General features: G+C 37.4%; 1 protein-coding gene across 5 annotated transcripts in view; it reads left to right on the top strand.

Moving 5' to 3' along the window:
- The first annotated feature begins 778 nt into the window (after positions 1-778).
- Positions 779-15,295, top strand: part of sema5ba (sema domain, seven thrombospondin repeats (type 1 and type 1-like), transmembrane domain (TM) and short cytoplasmic domain, (semaphorin) 5Ba) — a 96,833-nt gene continuing 82,316 nt past the window's right edge. For all 5 annotated transcript variants that reach the window (XM_053233999.1, XM_026911676.3, XM_026911691.3 and 2 more), the window contains exon 1: positions 779-930. The gene's annotated coding sequence lies outside the window, so the exon portion shown is untranslated. The remainder of the gene's footprint in view (positions 931-15,295) is intronic.

The raw sequence follows: 15,295 nt of genomic DNA, 5'->3' as shown, positions 1-15,295 counted from the left end.
TTTTTTTCACAAAAAAATTGAATAAAAATTTTGTTGTAAATGCTAAAAGTTTTGAGGTTAGGAGGATACTGAGGCTAGGATTAGGGTTAGGTTTAGCAATTCTTAGCTGCAATAATAATTAGCCTAGGTCAGTCAAGGTCCTCACAAGGATAGTAAAACATACAAACTCTCTCTCTCTCTCACACACACACACACACACACACCCACATTAGTGTGTGTGTGTGTGTGTGAGAGAGAGAGAGAGAGAGAGAGAGAGAATGTGTGTGTATGTGTGTGTGTGTATGTGTGTGTAGAAGTAGAAAACCTGACATGGAAGTTTCAGTAATGTAATTGTGTGATTTATTAGCTCTACACACTTATTAGCTCTACACACTTAACACACGATGAAATCACTCAAGCAAGTCTGAGTTCATTTCTTTTAGCAATGTGTTTTGAGATTTTTACACCAGCCTAAATTTAGTCCTAAATTAGTCATCAACCTAAGACTATTTAAAAAGCTTCAGCTCGCACCCCCAAACAGTTAATCAATTGCCATGGAAACTCATAGATTTATAGGAGCAAACTATCTAGCTTGCGTAGGGGGGATGATCTAACCAAATAGTTTAAACTGAAGCAAACGTTTATATTTGCTGACGTGCGACCATTCAGATATATATCTTGTACATTATTAAAAGCATAGAGCGTCTTGTCTTTGAGTTACGATGATAAATAGGTGATAGGATTTTGCGTATAGTCGGCTGTCCCCCTTTCGGTTTGAATTTGAACTGCTCTTATAGTAGCCTGCGCTCGCGAGCCCACACAGCGCAGTAAAGCAGCTGCAGGTATAGCGGTGAGTCTCGCGAACGGCAAAGGGATACACGGTTAACCAGCTAAAGGACGGACAGCGCCATTTATGCTGAGACTTTACACCCTGCTGAAGGACAGCCAGAGGTAAAACATGACATAATTTATTCACAATACTTGTAGTGAAGTGTTTGAAACTCTTATCTGGAGCAGCTGGTTTGTGGAACTTCTTCAGGGTTCAGAGTTGTGCCAAAGTGAATACTGTGTACACTGTTTAGCTAAACAGACAAGGCTCTACAGCCTTCAAAGAACAAGAATAGATTTAGCTAAAAAAAAAAATAAAAGAAAGAAATCATTGAAGGTATGGTCTAATAGGCTATTAACCTGGTTTGTGAAGTGGACTTTCCCCTCGCACATGGCTCGGTTAGGGCTGTATGCTGTTCTTTATGAAGCACTGCCATCAATTATTGAAGTTTCCTTACTCTCTCATTACAAACCCTTATTTACTCCTCATTCTACTCCCCAGCTAAAGTAATTAGTCTTCTTCAACAATGCGAGAAAGGAGTGGGCGAATGCAGACAGCGTTTCTTTTATCCCACTACAGATTTACTTGCCACTCACGTTTCGTCCTGAGATCAGAGGAGGTTTTTTTTTTTTTTTTTTTTTTTTTTTTTTTTTTTGGTGCTCACGTTTTACAAATGCTATTTTTCGTAATCAACAGGCATTTGCGAGCAGATTTTCCGAGGAAATTCTCAGCCTTTTATCAGCTTGATTAGTTTACAGTCATTGAAAACAAACAAACAAACAAACCTGTCATGTTTACTGTTAGTGAGAAATGAGCTGGACAAGCAGAAGTGGAGCTCGTGTTATTTTCAACACCGCGCACGTGTGTTATTGTGTGATTGTGTTATTGGCTAGCAGGTTTACTGCAGTCCATCAAGCCTCCTGGTCATATAACACACTTAATTTTTATGCCATTGTTCTATTAATACCGTAGACGCAGGTGGATTTCTACAAAATAACTCGACGCTGAAAAGCCTTAGGAGTAAAGATGAGCTGCTTAAAGCCAGAATGATGCACAGACAGAGAGATGAGAAGATATCATTGAGTGGACATGCTGTAGATGCACAGTGAGCAGCCTCAGGAAAGCAGACACAACAGGACTTCTGACAGAAGCAGACAGATCAGGAGGAAAAAAAAAGAAAAAAAGCAGTGCTGTACCAGAAGAAAAAGAAATGCTCTCACAATTCTTCTTTAAATGATAGAATAAATATTTTGCCAAACAGCATTATTCTGACAGGAAGCAGACAATCTTAAGGTATTTTATTATTTTAGAGCATTAGGTTTGTCATTTCTTCTTTCCTTCTCAGACATGGCTTTTGCTATTCATTGCATTTTGAAGTATACTTTGCAATCAATCTGCAAGTTCTTCCTGAGAGAAAGAGACAGAAAAGGACTGCACAGGTTTTCTTTCTAGCCAAACAGGATACCATTTATACAACATGAAGACTGAGACCAATTGAATCTTTGTTTGGGACTGAAAAAAAAAAAAAAAAGCCTGCTGCCGGCTTTTGTAAATAATATCAGCCACAGCTGACCTACACCGTGTACATATTTTAATAGCTTTCCTTATATTGCAGACCTGAGGACCAGCTGTTCACATTTCATTCACACATCCTGAAATATTCCAATCTGATTAAGAATGAAATATATGAATGAATGCTCATTTTTGTTTGGGCTATATTATGTTGCAAATGTCATTGCCATTGTTCTATTTCTATTGTGATACACCAGATTGACATAAACCGATCATCTGTTTATGTGCTTGAATGATTTTTGAATGATTCTGCAGACCACATGAAGTTGAAAACTACTTGAATGTAATAGTGCAGCTTGGGCAAAAACAAAGCCACCACAATGACTCCAGTACAGACTGGGCTAGTCAGGAACAGCAGGGGGCACTGTTGGGTGGTTATATTGACCTGTGTGCATTTTCAAGACTGGAAGTGAAGAGCATTCATGGTCAGCGAGGAGCACATGGGCTCTCATTACGTGGAAACCCTATAAACGTGCATCAGGAGATGAACATGCTGCAATATATCGGTTTATTACAAAGATCATCCTAGTGAATATGGCTCTCAGAATGATTTCATTTAGAACGTGCGTGTCTGGAAATACAACGTGACCTGCATACCTTCAAGAGCTGGGTTTTTGCTTAGGTAGATTAAAACACTTGCTCTAAATAACACCTTTTTGATCCTCGCGTGTAGCGTATCTTTCATTTAAGTGTAAATGAGATATTAAATCTGCTGATGCACAAATTATAGCATGTAAACCTGAGTGCTAATTTACACTTCACATGTTTCTATCAATATTTATGTAGTCTCATTCACTGAGCAACTTAATGAATGGTGTGGTAACAACCTCTCACTGCTTGATTCAGTCTCTGTATTCCACTGGCTACGGTGCTTTTACTTGGAGACGCATTCATCATTTGTTTAGAAACTCTCATGGCAGAGTATGCAAGCAGGATTTTGCAATTAGAAGTGCGTCATACACTCTTTTCTATTTTCTTTTTCTGATCGCTTTGATTCATTGCATCACATTGTTACTATTAAAGAAATTAAACTAATAAACTAATAATGCAATCGTGCCATGACTTAAGATGCACACACCTGACTATAGATTTCCCTCCTTCTGTGTGTGATCTGTTGTGTGCATGATTGTGTGTAAGCTGGCCTGTTAACATTTCACAACAACGACTTCAATTGTCCACGAAGTTCACTAAAGCCTTTATGTGCTGCCTCTAAACAAATGTGCTTGACAAAACTATTAATATTCATATAGTCCATATGCATGTGCCAATTGATTAGGCGTGTCCTTGGTTGCAGAGGCCTCTTTTTTAGATGTAAAACAGGGTTTTCATCCATAATGAACTTATGCGAGCTTTCCTCAATTTGAAACGCACAAGCCCACTGATTAAGCTTTTCTCAAAGCAAACATGACGCAGCCCAGAGCCTTCTCAGCACAGCTACACCAGTCCGGATGCATCCATAGAAACAGAGCGCGAAAGGAAAAGGCTGTCTCTAAGTCGCACTGAGTATCACCCTAAATAATTTCAACTCATTAATACAATCTTGTGAAGTAAAGACTCAGTGACCCTCATCAAAGTTTCAATGGTGCATATTTAAAATGTGCCATATGAATTATTGCTGACGTAGAGACATCAATCAAGCGAGGACAACAGGAATAAAAGTTTAATGGAGAGTAACTTGATCTGACTGACACTAACCCTAGACTCGGCTTTTTAAGAAGACCAACTCGGTGGCCTGATGCAATCAGCCATGTATAGCCAGACAGGCAGCTTTCCTTCCTTCTTCAAGAACAAAAACATAAAAATTGAGGGTTAGTCTAAAAGCAATTACTTGCCATGATTTTGAAAAGTCGTGACATCACATGACTTGTAATCACTGTCAGAGTTTTAGTAATGGCTTCTGGCATTAGGTGAACATTGTGGTATGCAAATGAGTGATGTTATAAAATCACAGACCCTCCCAGTGTTACAGTCTGTTCTATCAGTAACAGTGATTTTTGTTGTATCATGGTAATGAGACGTTTTGTCCTCATTGTTAAGGGTTGCGTATGTTCAGATGTCATCTAATGACCTAGCCTGCCATTTGCAAGCATGCTTTACACCTTGATGTTTATGGTGAATTTTAGAGATTGCGTGTTTGAAAGCACCCTACAGCAGAACACAGTTTTGTGGTGTTATTTGCTCTTTTTATGAGCTTATGATGTTTACAAAAGAAACAAGTCTTTCTGTTCTAATAATCATAAACTGTCAAACATGATGTCATCTCTCACAAGCTGTTATCATTCAAGTGCATTTGGTATTCTGCCATTCAGTCCCAGTGAGGTTATAATTCATTGGTAGTTTGTTTCATCACAACCTGAGGCAGGGTAATATAAAAGACAATAAAACACTGTGGCCAGCTTGTGCATGTTTGCACTTTTTCCACACTGCTTTACCTTTGACTTGGTGTCTCTTTGATTGGTGCCCTTTGCACTTTTGACCCTAATGTGTTCATAAATAGGTTAGTAATAAATTAAGGATACAGTCCTTGTTTTTAAAGACTACATACAGAAATGCTATTACAATGGTGAACATGCTGTCTCTCTGTGTGCGTGTGTGTGTGTGTGTGTGTGAGACCATAGATATGACATTTCTCCAGAATGAAAAAAATAGAAGCGGTGTTGTCTTTGATTTATTTTCACCTAATAGATTTTAGAAATCCCATCATTCACAATAACTAACTAAATGAGAAGGTCTGCAGAGATTTACGGTGTTTTGAAAACTTTGGAAAGCGTTCAATTTGAGCATTGCCATGCTTCACTAAGATGCTGACATTTGTGTTGTTTCTTCAGCATACAGCAAATCATAACATTTTCCTCACCCTTTTTAGGGAATCGTGTTAGTAGTGAATTCCTGTGATAATAGAAGCTCTGAAGCTCCAGGGTTGTCCTCCAGTTTGTTGGAAATTTAATGAATCCCTATCATTATTTTGTCTTCCATCAATGCTAGAAAAGATTGAAGAGCTGTGCCTTTGGCTGATTTTCAAGAGAATTGAATGCCACGCTGTCTTTTGTTTGGCTTTGTTCTGCAGCTGGGAATGGAGTGGCAGAATGGGGGGAATTGAATGTTTGCCAAACAGTTGAGGGCCTTGATTTGGAAAAAATCTAGCTGTACACTAAAAATAACAAGATAGGAGGAGATCAAATTATTGTCTGGGTCCATTCAGCCTCGTTGAGCCAAGGCTGCATATTGTTTATGAGCGTGCGGCTGTGTGTAGCACAGATAGACGACTGTGCTCTCCTCAGGCACTGAAATGTGATCTATGATTTTACTAAGCTGATCGCTGTTTACAGCCTTAATAACACTTTATTATTATTGCAATTGAAGAGGCTCCATTTGTCTTGAGTGTCATCATATTCTTGTGTTTTTCTAATAAACTAGTAAAAGATAGAAATAATTAAAGCCTGAAATTCTTTTATGCATCATTTTCATTGGTATATCCATTGCAATAATTAATCAAGATGCTCACTTTGTGGGTTGTGCATAAATATAGCACCATAAAGCACATGCCAGTGGCATTTTCAGTTACATACAGTATGTACCTGCAAAAATTAGTCATACACGAGCAGTTGCAAAGATGTTTTTTTTTTTTTTTTTTTTATTTTGTATGGCAGAAGGAAGTGTATGGAATCTGATATTCATATGGCATGATTAAACAATTCCAATTCATATAAATTAAAGAAGCAACATTTAATCACTGGACCTATCTTGGCTAATAGGGAAAGTAAAAACTGTGTATAAATTCTTTTTTTTTTTTTTTTTAACCATTCCACCTTTTAAAGTACCCTTAGGTTGGCTTCATCTCCCATGAGAGAACTTAATGTTTAATTTGCATAATGTGCTTATATCATTACAAGCACTTGATGTGTATCACTGTCAGTATGCATAATCAGAAACTAATTATATCAGTATTTTGTTTTGGTGAATGATTCTCAATACTTCTTGACCTGTTTTGTTTAAATGTTTTTGCCTAGGCACTACATATATGTATGTATATATGTATGTATATATATATATATATATATATATATATATATATATATATATATATATATATATATATATATATATATATATATTTCATGTTATGCATTATGCAACTTTCTGTTATTTAACCTATTTAAATAAAACTGTTAATAACACTATAGGGTGTCCCAAAATTCTCCATACATAGGGGAAATTAACACTTTTTAGCAAAATGTCTTCCAAAATTTTTATAGTTAGTTATATATATATTTCAGATAGCCTTTAAGAATGCCTTTGACAAAAGAAGAACGTATTGAAATCATTCTCAAAATCTGGCTGGATTGGGAAGCTGCCGCAAGGTTGCGATGGACTTTAACAGGAATCATGGCAAGCACAACACACACGACACTGCTGCCAAACGTATTAACAAATTCAAAAAGACCAGCTGAGAAGTGGATGTCCACAAACATCAACTGATGAAGGCACAACCAACCTTGTGCTGGCAAATGTAGTCTCCTATGTATAGAGACATTTGGGACACCCTGTATTTAAAACTATAGTAACACTAAAATAAAACTATTTAAGCTGATTTAAATCAAATGGCACAGAATATCTTCCTGAGCTAAGACAAGAAGAATGTGGTTCTCTGTTTATAATTCCATGTGAGTCATTTTGGAAAGCGTGATCTTCTGTTTTTGGTTTTGTAAAGCTGGATTCATGCGCTGCGCTTCTAAAGGACGGATGACGTGATGGCATGCATCTTTTCCCCAATATTGTTTTCGGTTCAGTGCAAGGAGGATTCAATAAGGAGATGGGGAAAAGGGGTAGAGACCAAAATACTCCCACAGTCGATTTACCCATTGTGGGGGAGGGACACTATTCCCATTGATGGTGTTGATGGTGAAGCCTCCAAAAGCTAGAGAAAGGGGACCCATTCAGTGCAATGGGCGGCTCTACTCTACTATGGGAGATGGGTGTTACAGCTTTTGTGGCGCACGGTGGGAACATTGTCCTTATTCCAGTGATTTAATACTGTCAGGTTTAAGCAGCTTTACTGTGCCTCCTGACTAGAAGAGACTGAGGGTTGCCTTCCTTAATCATTACCGCAAGGTAGCAAGTAAGCATCCTAAGAAAAATGCATCCCGTGGGTAGTTTTTCCTCTTCTTGTGTGTAAACTGAATATTGACTTGGTTCATTATTGTTGCTCTCTGGAACATTCAATATCTCATTAGGAATGGAACAAATATGTCAGCATTCCAAAGTAGAAGCATTATGCTGAATGAAGGAAATTGACAATATCAGCTACAAATTATTTTAGAAATGTAGAAAACAAAAACAGCCTAGGTAGGTTACAAAACCCGTATGTATTATTAACACAATGAAAGCTAAAATATCTTGACACATGCCACATCTTTGGAAAGAACTACGCCACTCTTCAAGGTTTAATTGTAAACCACACTGCCATGATTTTCACTTAAGTGAAATCTAAAAAATGAGTCTCAGTAATTAGTAGAAATAACATCATGAATGCCCAAAATTTTAGGACATTTATTTTAAGTAATAGTATTTTCTCTCAAATATTGAACCATTGTGGCTCTAAAATAGCACCTGGTAGGAAGGATTGCATGAAATGATCTCTTCCTCAGAAAAACCTATGAAATGTAGCCCGGGACCTGCACCAAGTGTCAGGGGAAACTATAAATGAGATCATGCGTAGTGGTCAGATGAGATCAAATGCATACTGTATTGGGCAAGAACACCATCGACACGTTGGCAAGCACCTAGTAGTTCAGGGGCTCTTTGTAAAGATGGTCATCATGCCATTCTACTACATGCCAGAATATTGTGGTGCAAAGCCTGGTTGTCTCTGCCAGGAGGTTAAGACTTGGGAATCTTTCAACACAACATACTGCCCTCCTGGAAATATGTGGTCTGAATTGAAGAGGGAAGTCCACATGCATGAGCCTAAGACCGAAGGAGCATTAAAATGTCCTGCATGCATGAAGTGGACCAAGATCTCTCTACAAGTGTCTGCATACTTGTTAGAAATTATAGGAAAAGAATCAGTGTTGGTATCTTTCCACGTAAATCAGTCTTCAGTAAACATTAATCGTGGGCATCAGTCATTTTGAATTTGATCATTTTTTGCAGGAAAAAAAGCTAAATTTTTATGTAATATTAGACAAAAAAAAAAAACAAAACTTAGTGACCCAGTATGTTTAAGCTTAAAAATATTTATCACTGCATATATCATTGCTAGTAATTTCAGAGTTGTACTTACTTTACTTACTTACATCATAGGAACTCTTGGAACATCTAGCCTTTATTTGGTTTATTACAAATCAAATTTCTAAATGAATTTAAAGTACATTTCAGTTAAAACTACAAGATGTACCGTTTTGGAATTTTGCCCTCTCTGGTAGAAAAATATTATTGTGAGTTAATTGGAGAAGAACATTTCCTAACATTGTGCTTGCTTTTCCTCCACTGTGCCCATTAATCTCTCAGCTGCACACATTTAGATTTAGAATTCAAGAGCATGCCCCAAACCATACAATGCACACTAAGTAGTAGACCAAAATCGTAAGGACAGCAAATGACATACTATATAGTACAGTAATATGCAGTTTGAAACATTTGCAAGTATTTGCAACTCACAACTGCTCAGTATTACAGACGTGTTATGAGAATAAAATAACTTTATTATGCACATCGATGTGACTGTCATAGTTGATACGTACCAGATTTAAAAAAAAACAAGAGCTTGTCTTTTGGCTGCTGTCAGTCAGTTAGTTTTACTGGGACTGATTGCAGACCTGCCGCAGTGTAACTGAGCTTATTCTGCATATCATAAACAGCACATATCCTACAGAATGAAATGGTCACATAATTTTAGATAGTTAGCTAAAATATAAGATTTGGTTGAAGGGGAAAAAGGTAGCTCTGGTAATCTCAAGGTGTGCTGGACCGCAGGCGGAATGTAGGTGCTTTACCTGAAGCTTTGAGCATCTTTGGGGCTGTTGCACTCAGCTAGCCCACCAACTGTAGCTAACCAGCTAAAATATAATTTAGAGAAGAAAACAGTAACACTTGGTCATTAGACTAGACGCCTTCTAATCTGTGCATTTTATGTTTGAGCCTGTAAAAGATTTTGGCACAAACTAGATTTCCATACTGTGGTAGTCAATGTTACCACACTAGCTCAAACTATCATCAGAGTATAAACAGATACAGGTCAGACGAGCAGAGGGCCTGAATCACTCACATGCACAAGTTTGTACTACAAAATATGGAGAAACTCAGCCTTAGTTACTAAAACATCTTAAAGCTACAATACAAACTCCACAAAGATAGTAAAATTGGCTGACCATCATCTACCATTCACTCGCTTCCTAACAAATTTGAGAATGAATCAATGCCTTACTTGATCGGTAAGAGAAAAGCTAAAACTCCAGGAGTCATTTTCCCTTTTTATTATTTAAAAAAAAATTTTTTTTTAAACAGTGCAGTACTATTTCACGCTCTCCCTCATGTTTGTTTTGTTCACAGTGTCATGCTCTCTCACTCCCCTGGTTGGCTACAACTCCTGCCAGTCACTGTGAAGTCAAACTTCTTTTGTGCCTGAAGTTAAGCATGATGTTTGACATATCTGAGCTGATCTATGACGTATACATACAAATGCCCTACCAGTTTTGATTGGACAACCCCTACACAGCACTCACAGAATTACTATTACAGGATTGTTAGGGTGACTCACATCAGCTCAGGACTGCAACAAAAAATAATCCTACATGCTGTTGCTTTAATTATGAGAGATTAATGAGGCAAGTTAATTCTTCCTTTTAGTACTCCTTCTTTTATATTGTGGCAGCATGCGGGAGCAGTGGTATTGATTTTTGATGGAAATTTGAAAAGCACCAAATAATCCTAACTCCTACTCAAAAACTGCAGGGCAGTGATTTCTTTATAAAAGTGCCAGATCACGTAAACTCTTCTGCTGTGAAATGAGATATTAATAGCACTTTGCATAGGGTCATGTTGAATACAGCAAGCTGACTACAGGCAAAATCCTCGTCTTGTCAGGGGGAGGGTGAATCAGCTAGAGTCACTTTCCAGGTGCATTCACACTGAGATTTAACCATTGCCTTCTCTTCTGTGCATAAATGAAACATTCCTCTCAGAGCCTTGGTGCTCTATTCTGTTCCATTATGATTTGCATGCCCTGAGAATCTAAAAATGTCTCCCAAGTGAACTGAAAAGGTCATGCTAAATCTGCCTGGATTTTAGTGCACCACCATGGTCATTCTAATGTGACCAAAAAGCTGTGACCAGGTGATGAGGCTGTCAGATCTTTTGTGTTATATGGCTTCAACTTCATATTCCTGTGGAGTAGCTTATGTTTCAGTAGTCCTTTGTCCTGTGTGAGGATTGTGTAATGATGCTTCTTCTCCAGCATTACAACACAGACCTGTTTTTCCCATGTTTAGCATCCAGATTAGTCCTTTGCACTGGCCTTGTTAGCATGATCGGCAGTGGTTTCTATAGTGATAAGTAGCTCTCTACGGGGGCACAAAGATCTGTCTCAAATGCAGACCCAGACAGACCTCAGTGTGACAGTGATTAATATCCATTTCCAAATGACGCACTAAATACAGGCTACCACCTCATCAACTATAAACCAAATCCCATCCTGCACTCAGGAATATTTTACAAACGAGTGCTTGGTGAAGTACTACAGAGGCATCCATTTGATGCTTATTTATAAGGAAAGTGAATTATATAAGGTACATTTTAACTGATCTGAATCAACTTATTGAGAGACTTTCTAATTTACAGAATTGGCAATTGTCATTGCTCTGCTTTTGGTACTTGCAACATCACCACCTGCCAGTTTTCTCAAATGATCAAGTCTGTCTCAATGATGGTGCTTTGAACAGTACTGCTTGAATTGTTTGTGTAGTATTCAATTATTTAGAAAAACCACATAATACCTTTTGTATGCATTGTATAGTTCATATGAAAATGTCTGCTTTTCTAGATTTTCAACACAGTAGGAGCTGTTAGGTGTGATTTTCTCAAGCAGTAGGATTTTTGCAAGGTGAACCAGTGCATCTGCTTGAAAATGATAAGGAGTGACCTCATTCTTGTCCTATGTCAGTCAGTATATGAAATTTTGCTTAAGGTAGTATGTTTTCTTGTGAAATGACTTCCTTTATTTCCACTTGAGGAAAGCAATAATGAGAATTTTGAGCTAGCCTACCTCTGTATAGAAAGGTGACTTTGCCTTTAGCTTACTTATAGTCAAGCAAACACCAAGCCCAGGAGTAGATATACTTTCTTTTCATTCAGCTTAACTGGATTTTCATACCATCCTGACTTTCTGCTTACTCCTTATTTTGCTTTATAGTCTACCTTCAGCTCAGCAGTGTAGCACCATGCTAAGCCCTATGTGTTAAATTATTAGGTATTAGATAGGCAAACCTACAAGCCTGAAATTGTGCCAGATATTAAAGATGCAGGTAATGTGTCTGCATGCTTCTCACTGTCCTGGGGAAAGGTAGCACTTCATGGGATGGAAGAAACACACTAGTGCGCCTGTGCAAATTGGCATTGTTAAACATTTGATGTTTTAAGTAAATATGTATACTTTTAGGCCTCCCTCACTCACAGTGGAGTGCTATGCCTTGGACAAGGGCCCCATTGAGAGCTTTCCAAAAGGGGAGTGTTTCAAGTTTTCGAGGTTTTGAATGGGGGAAGGAGGGAACAGTGACCTGTTGCCAGCACACACTGAAGAAGAAATGCTCATAGGGAGGTGTAGAGAGGCCCCCTGACTCCACCCTACACCCAGCGGCTCTGAGGGAAGGCAGAATACTTTATTAATGAATTGATAACAGAGCACTGCTCTCGAATACCTGATTCACCATTTGAAGTGCCAGGATTAGAATACTGAAATTACTATTTGGCTATTTAACATACATAATGTGTACAGGAAATATGTGAGAAAATCTGGAAAAGAAATGTCAGCAAAATTGTGACACAGAGAGCAGCATTATCGTGGTGTGCAAGGTGTGTCGATGTGGGCATCTGAAAAAAAGTGTCAGGAGCAGGTGCTTTTTAATGGTCATATGGATGGGAACATGAGCACAGATATGAAACTCATGGGACAAAAGAGAAATAATACATTTCCTGGCAAATTCACTACAACTGCATTTAAAAATATTAAACAATGGACACAAATAACAATGGATACAGGGAGTTTGGAGAATAAGCCTGTTCTCACACTGACGCTGCACATGCAGCACATCTCAACAGCTCCGCTTTTCATTTCAGTAATCATTTGTAGGTATAAGTTTGATGTGCCAGTTTTGTCCCCACTGCTTTTTGAAAGTGTAGTTCATTAAAAATCTTTATATATAAAAGCTTGCTGCAGGATCCAAACTCTTTCTGAAAACATTACTTAAGCCTTTGTGAGTTTCTCAGGGTGGCATCTCTATTAAAATGTCCCCACAAGGCATGACTGAGTTGCTTTCTTACAAAGTCATTACATTATTATAGCCATTCATTTATAGAAATTATTTTATAGAAAATCATTTTATGGAATATGTGAATACAAAGTGAGGCTTTATACTGATTATAGATGTTTTTATAAAGGTGAATTTCATCAGCTTGCAGTATCACATTCTTCAACCTCTTTTAAAGCATCCATCATTCCATTATTGCCCTAAGCGTTTAAAGAAGGTTGTATGGATTTAAGCGTATCTTTTCCTTAATTCCAATTAATACAGACAACTGAAATTGAATTAGAAACACATTTGGTGTGAATTGGCTTGATGTCTTATTGATCATGCAAGGATTTCTCTTCTTTTTTTGTGCCCAACATTCCTAGCCCCATCAATTTTCAAAACAAAGTAATGCCTGTGTGTTCATTTCAGTGTTTTCAGTCAGTAAATATAACTAAAGTTCTATCTCTTGTCACTCATTAATCCAATAAGATTTTTACTCCTACACTTTGTGCTAGAACTTTTACTAGCAGGGCTGCGGGTCAAAATATTGAGCCAACATTCATTAAAGCTTTTGCTGTGCATTTAATATTTCTGATTATTTCTCTGTTACGTCTGTCAAGTATATATGTCTGTCAAGTATTTTGTTTGTATTGTATTTATTTTTATTGTGTTTATAAAACTATTGCTGTAAATAAAAGGTTCAGTGCCATCTCTTATTTATGTTTTTGTGGCTGTGCTGGGAACAAAACAACAGTGTAAACAAAGAGTGAAATATTTGTGCTTAATGACCACCTGCATTAAAAAAAATGAGATGGATGTTTTTTTTTTGTTTTTTTTTTTAAGTCTGTTAAGATAAGAGTTATCTAGATTGGCTAGACAATTTTTGTTTTTCTTTTTTCTACCCGTTCTCACCCAGCATCATGTTTTAGAACTTTTACTAGCAGGGCTGCGGGTCAAAATATTGAGCCAACATTCTTTAAAGCTTTTGCTGTGAATTTAATATTTCTGATTATACTTGACAGACATAACAGAGAAATATACATTGACAGCAGGAATAATTAATTGCAGATACTTGATTAAATACTAATTACTTGATTTTTAAAATGATTTTTCTCTCCTAGCGGTTAATCGAATGTCCGTTCATTAAACTTTTACTTGTATTAGGTACAAGGCACATCAATACTCCAGACCATTTGGCCTTGTTGCATTTTGACTGGAGGATACAGGTGTTTTTCAAAGGCAGTGTTGTATATAACATACTCCATGTATCGTGTGTGGCTGTGTAGACTATGTGAGTCATATATTGCTCAGAGAGCCCATCTGACACTAATAGATTGAAATAATAAATTTGCATGATTACACATTTACAATTCACTGCTCGTCTCTGAGGAGTTATGGTTATATTTGATATATATTTCAATTCCCTTTTTTAAAAATATATGTGCATATAGTATATCTCTAATACTGAGTATTTTTAGGTTATTTTAACAATGAAGGGTTAGTTTTTCTCCCCTGTGACAGCACACATTACTTAATAACTCACTCCAGTGATATCAATGCACATATCTAAAATGTAGCTCTGGGCAAATTCCAACCTATATTACATCTGTTTATTGACTCTAAGATTTCATTTTGGATACAAAGAGGATACAGTGTTCAGTATCAGCTGTTGGCTAGTTTGAATTTATATACACATAGGATGCACTATAGAAACAGAACTGAATGCACACTGTGCATTCTATGGATGAGATAATAGCATCAAATCACACAGGATAGCAGCATCACTTTGCTATGAACGGAAGAGTTATGGGCCCTCTGGAGTTCAGCCATGAATGGACTGGAGCACTATTAGAAAAATCAGTTATGTACTGCTTCCATGAAGCTTTGTGGAAGACAGTAGCTTCTAAAGTAGTGCTGTATTTGGATTCCTCAGTGCTCACGTATGCACACCCACAGGTCTGTTCACTACTGTTCATCACTCCCACACTAGCTGCACTTCTAATGCCTAACATTTGGGAAATGATATTTATCAACTGTCTATTATAATTTATCCACACAACTGTTCATGTTCCTGATCAGGTTTAATGCTACTAAACTGACTGTGGTGAAACTGCAGTTTCTTCATTTTAAGTGAATGGTGCATTATATTATTTAGCAGTAACGCAAAGAAGTTATATTGTTTATAGCCAAATGACATGCAACTTAATTAACGTTACTGAATTTCTGTTATACAGTGTATGTACATTTGATTTAATGAATTTTAGCAACCTAAAGAATCTTTTCTTAAAACTTCTGACTATAGTTAAATATCCATGTGAAAGGGGCTTAATGACTGGTGTGTGATGGACGTCCTTGAGCTCCAATGCTGCTGCTTCTAATTTGGAGAGCCTGTAGAGGCTTAGCTCAGCAC

Source organism: Pangasianodon hypophthalmus, chromosome 5, assembly GCF_027358585.1.
Source record: "Pangasianodon hypophthalmus isolate fPanHyp1 chromosome 5, fPanHyp1.pri, whole genome shotgun sequence".
Lineage (NCBI taxonomy): Eukaryota > Metazoa > Chordata > Actinopteri > Siluriformes > Pangasiidae > Pangasianodon > Pangasianodon hypophthalmus.
The sequence above is the reverse complement of the archived record's forward strand: the minus strand, read 5'-3'. Positions and strand labels throughout refer to the sequence as shown.